A 6068-nucleotide genomic window follows, 5' to 3' on the forward strand; every position below is an offset into this window, starting at 1 on the left:
ATCTTTTATCCATACCGAATCCAAAATTGGATTCCCGGACCAATCAAAAATTCCTTTATTTATCCTTCTTTTCTGTTCTTTCTTTTCTATAACCTACCTTAGGTCTTCTGTATAGAACCATCAAATGAAGTATCCTCGTCCGTTTCCATTTCCATTAACTACAAAACGCCAACAAAAAATACAAGCGAAGTGGAAAAAGAGAGGAATTAGGTTGTAAATTTGAATGATCCAATTTTATTTGGAAGACAAAGAAGTATGAGAAAGAGGAGTCGCGGGAGAAAAGATGGAATATTCTATCAACTTCACTATTTTAGTTATTTTCATTTTATTTTAGTTTAGTGTTTGTTCTTTCTTCGACAGAATCCTGAAAAAAAGAGTGGAAACCCCTTCGGAATTAAATTATGATCTCTGTCCCTTCTTTCATTTCACATAAAATGGAGAGGTGAATTGATGTACTTATTGGATCCGTCGGGACTGACGGGGCTCGAACCCGCAACGTCCGCCTTGACAGGGCGGTGCTCTTGCCTATTGAACTACAATCTCAGGGAAATAAGAAGAGATCTAACAGAAAATTTGGCTTCTTTTTTATTCTCTCTTATCAGGTATTTCTTAAGAACAAGAGGGTTCTACCATTTGATAGTATATTGGCGAATTTTTGGGCCGAGCTGGATTTGAACCAGCGTAGACATATTGTCAACGAATTTACAGTCCGTCCCCATTAACCACTCGGGCATCGACCCAACGCCTAATTAGACGTTCCATAATCAACTTCCTTTCGTCTACCAGGCGGACTTGACAAATACATTTCACTTTTGATAAAATCCTACTCCTATGGTCTTGGTATACCCCTAGAGGGACTTGAACCCTCATTTTCTCCGTGAAAGAGAGAGGTCGTAACCACTGGACCATAAGGTCACCAATGGACCATAGGGGCCTATGGCCACCTTTAGGAAATCAAAAAGCACTACACAATACAAATACAATAGGGAATAAGGCCTAAGGCCACCTTAACTTAAATATAAATCAGCCGAGGGACACCTTTAGAAGATGAATAGGATATGAATCAAACCGAAAAACTCGTTAAATTTTCTAGGGGTTAATGGTAATCAAACTTTACCATTAAACTATACAATCTTTCAACTTTATTTCATTGGTTTTTCTCGTCTTTATCTCTCTCATTCAGAAAGAGTTTTGCATTGGATCCAAGATACGGTACCTCTGAATCAGCAGAGCTGGAGATGCAAAAAAAAATGATTTACCAAAGTCTGATTTGGGAATTTTATTGAGCCCTAAATCATATCAAAGCCATATCAAATTATATATATATATATATATATATATATATATATATATATATATATATAATACTGTCAACTGTCAATTGACGACAGGAGGACAATAAAAAATAAAAGAAGAGAAAAGACATTAGGTATATCCGCCGGGTTCATCAATACAACATTCCTTTAGTTTTATGGTATTAAATATTCAAGTAGATTAGAATATCAATACCGTTTTACATTTTACATTATAATATAAGAAACTGACTCAGTTTTTATATTATAAAAAAAATCCCAAAGCATAGTAAGACTAAGCAGGAGAATTCTGTTTCTAGGACTGTTTTCTCAATTCCGTTCCATTTGCATCTCTTAAAAATGACAATTTAAATGAAATTGAAATTAAGTATAAATTTGAATTCCACCTATCTCATAGATTCCAGTCAAAGATTCATGGAATCGAAATTCCATCATTGCTATAGGATTTGATGGATAATGAGCCAGCCAAAATGGTATTTCTTTTTTTTTGTTTTTTTTTGTTTTTGGAGAATTCGAGATGGATGAATATAAATAACTGACAATTTCAAAATAATCCGGGATAGACGCAATGTCCACAATACCTGGATTTAATCAGATACAATTTGAAGGATTTTGTAGGTTGATTGATCAGGGTTTGACAGAAGAACTTTCTAAGTTTCCAAAAATTGAAGATACAAATCAAGAAATTGACTTTGAATTATTTTTGGAAAGATATCAATTGGTAGAACCCTCGATAAAGGAAAGAGATGCTGTGTATGAATCACTCACATATTCTTCTGAATTATATGTATCTGCGAGACTAATTTGGAAAAACGATAGGCGTAGGTATATCCAAGAACAAACAATTTTGATAGGAAAGATCCCTCTAATGACTTCTCTGGGAGCTTTTATAGTAAATGGAATATATAGAATTGTGATCAATCAAATATTGCAAAGTCCCGGTATTTATTACCAGTCAGAATTGAACGATAATGGAATTTCCGTCTATACCGGCAACATAATATCAGATTGGGGAGCAAGATTAGAATTAGAGATTGATAGAAAAACAAGGATATAGGTTCGCGTGAGTAGGCAACAAAAACTATCTATTCTAGTTCTATTATCAGCTATGGGGTTAAATATAAGAGAAATTCTAGAGAATGTTTGCTATCCTGAACTATTTTTGTCTTTTCTGAATGATAAAAACCAAATAGGGTCAAAAGAAAATGCTATTTTGGAGTTTTATCAACAATTTGCTTGTGTAGAGGGAGATCCGGTATTTTCTGAATCCTTATCTAAGGATTTACAAAAAAAATTCTTTCAACAAAGATGTGAATTGGGAGGGATTGGTCGACGAAATATGAATCGGAGACTGAACCTTGATATACCCCAGAACAATACATTTTTGTTACCGCGAGATATATTGGCAGCCGCGGATCGTTTGATTCGAATCAAATTTGGAATGGGTACACTTGACGATATGAATCATTTGCAAAATAAACGTATTCGTTCTGTAGCAGATCTTTTACAAGAGCAATTTGGATTGGCCTTGGTTCGTTTAGAAAATATGGCTCGAGGAAACATATATGCAGCACTTAAGCATAACTGGACACCAACTCCTCAGAACTTGGTAAATTCAACCCCATTAACAGATACTTATAAAGTTTTTTTCTGTTTACACCCATTATCTCAAGTTTTGGATCGAACTAATCCATTGACACAAATAGTTCATGGGAGAAAATTGAGTTATTTGGGCCCGGGGGGATTGACTGCGCGAACTGCTACTTTTCCAATACGAGATATTCATCCTAGTCACTATGGGCGTATTTGCCCAATTGACACATCTGAAGGAATAAATGTTGGACTTATTGGATCCTTAGCAATTCATGCCAGGATTGGTCGTTGGGGGTCTCTAGAAAGTCCGTTTTATAAAATTTCTGAGAGATCAAAAGGGGCGCAGATGCTTTATTTATCACCGGGCAGAGATGAATACTATATGGTAGCGGCAGGAAATTCCAACTCTCATACGAGCTCCCGGTGGTTCATTCATCTGACCGTAAACTAGAGCTACTTTTGATTCTGGAATATTTTTTTCATTAATTACTCCAGATTCTTTCATTTCCATGTAAAGATCATTTCCTTCACGAGTCCGTTCACCGACTCCGCCAAATACATATACGCCTCCGTGAGCTTTGGCAATATTGTTAATCAATTCCATAAGGAGTATTGTTTTACCCACGCCAGCTCCCCCGAATAGTCCGATTTTTCCTCCACGGCGATAAGGGGCTAAAAGATCTACTACTTTAATTCCGGTTTCAAAAATAGATAATTATGTATCTAACTGTATAAAGGCAGGCGCAGATCTATGAATAGGAAATGTTGTACTAGTATCTACAGGACCTAAATTATCAACAGGCTCACCAAGCACGTTGAAAATTCGTCCGAGAGTCGCTCTACCAACCGGAACACTTAGTGGAGCTCCCATATCAATTATGTCTATCCCTCTCGTTAGACCATCTGTAGCACTCATAGCTACGGCCCTAACTCGATTGTTTCCTAATAATTGCTGTACCTCACAAGTCACATTAATTGGTTGACCAGCAATATCTCGACCCTTAACTACCAGAGCGTTATAAATATTAGGCATTTTGCCTGGCGGAAAGGCTACATCTAGTACCGGACCAATGATTTGGGCGATACGCCCCAGTGTCTTTTTGTCAAGCATGGTAACCCCAGAACCAGAAGTAGTAGGATTCATTCTCATATTCATAATATAACAATAAAGTAAAAAATCTCGAAATTTTTTGCGAACAGGATCGCATTCAAAATAAATCTCTGATGTCAAGTTGATCGGTTAATTCAAAAGAAAGGAGAGTTAGCACACGATTTTGTTAGTACCATCCAACCGAATCCAATTTAATTGTTTACTTATTCAATTTCAATGAGTTAATTTTCAAGTTCAACCAACCAATTTAACTGTTTACTTATTCACGTCTCCACTTACTCGTAACAGGCTTTCCCTCTGTAGAAGACTTCTTCCGAATGGCATAACTGGGAGATTGATTCCTCGATCTTCAAAGAAAACTGACTCCTCCTACTCCTTCTTCTCCTTTAGGATAGGATCGTCGTTGGTCCTTCTTTCACTAATGATCTAATGATCTCACCATTTTCTAGTAGTTCTCGCGAACGCGCGAGGGACTATCCTTTCTATCGCTTGCCCTTTCTTTTCACTCTCAAGACAAGGCTCTCTCTCTTTTATAAAGCGAAGCAAAGCGCATGGCGCTGAAAGCTCAATAAACACAAACGAACACGATGCAGGGCATAGCATAAATGAAACCGCTGATCATTTCATAAAACATATATGCTTGACCTTTCTCGATGCTTTTTTTGGGTGACTCACCAACCGACCCAGCAGTGATCGATGACAGAATGGTACGAACAAATCAAAGTCATTGGATTTGGTAGTTCTCCATGGACTTCTCTCTTTAGCCCTTTGTATATGTTCATAAATGGGTGTGCACTTCCAGATGGGCGGGGGCCGGCCTCCCACTCTCTTATCTTATGCAACATTTATTAGCGGTTGGGTGGATCGTGCAATAAGCCTCTCTCGACCCTCCGTTTCTCATACGTCTTTATGAAAGCCTCTCGCCTTTCGAGATCCGGTCCATCATCAACTCAGTCAGATCTTCTTGTTTGCCCGCTTTCTTTATATAGTTTTAAATGTATAACTACGATTTTAAAGATATAAATATGTTTTTTAAACATAAAAAACTATATTTTTAAATATATAAATATGTTCTATAAATATATTTATATATTTGTATAATGTAATTATATAATAATAATAATAATAATAATAATAGTTATTATTATTATTATTATTTTTAAGCGGTTATACTTTATATTTAATGATAGGCTTTAAGACAGCAAAATCGTTGCAGCTTAATGGTAAGACGTTTGTCTTGGAGGTCCTCTAGGAGGTGTTTGGTTCGAGTCTCGCTTTCTTAATAGGAAGAAGTTGATAGTCTCGTTTGCTAAGCTTTTCCGAACTTCCCTTCGCTTTTCTCTCTCTTAGTTAAGGGGGTTTCAGAAAATCATCCGAACGAGATACGGTTGTCAAATGGGGGAAGAGGAACAAGAGGTGTCCCTAGGCTTTTCGACTCACTAGTAGGTGACGATGATATTAAAAAAAAGGGCTCATTTCACCTGCCCATGCATTCGTTTGGATTCTTCCTTCTTTACTTTTTCAACCCACCCCCTACTAGCTAATAGGGCTTACTAAAAAAGCGAATTTTTCTCTTCCTAATAATATTTTGTGCATAATTTTTTAAATAAGAAACAGCGCCTCAACGACGCAACATCAGCTCAATCAATCGCATATGTGACACTCCACGTATTTAGCAAACTGGTTGGAAACCGGGTAACCGACTAAGAGGACTAAAACGCAAAAAAATTTCGAAAACTTCAAGCTTGAATTAACCTAAAATATCTAAAAGGGTAAAACAAAATATTTCATAAAAACTTGAGGGCTTTTATGCCATTAACCCTTTAGACTAAAACTTAAAAAAAAAAAAAGAGAAATTAAATATTTTTATATATTTTTTTCTCTACAAATCCATACCCAATTAAGTAGTGATATTTATAATATTTAGTGTTTATTTAATAATATTTTAATTTGTAGATAAAAATAAATAAAAGTTATTTAATTTTCTTACAGAAAAAAAAATGTACAGGCGATTTGATTATGGAAGTAAACCATTTTTACTCCCTTGTTCC

General features: G+C 36.0%; 1 non-coding gene across 1 annotated transcript; it reads right to left on the minus strand.

The window, feature by feature from the left end:
- Nucleotides 1-656: 656 nt before the first annotated feature.
- On the minus strand, nt 657-740 carry TRNAY-GUA (transfer RNA tyrosine (anticodon GUA)). Its single transcript has one exon. It is a non-coding gene; the product is annotated as a tRNA-Tyr (tRNA).
- Nucleotides 741-6068: the final 5328 nt, after the last annotated feature.

Source organism: Lactuca serriola, chromosome 6 (assembly GCF_051521515.1).
Source record: "Lactuca serriola cultivar US96UC23 chromosome 6, Lser_US96UC23_V15, whole genome shotgun sequence".
NCBI lineage: Eukaryota > Viridiplantae > Streptophyta > Magnoliopsida > Asterales > Asteraceae > Lactuca > Lactuca serriola.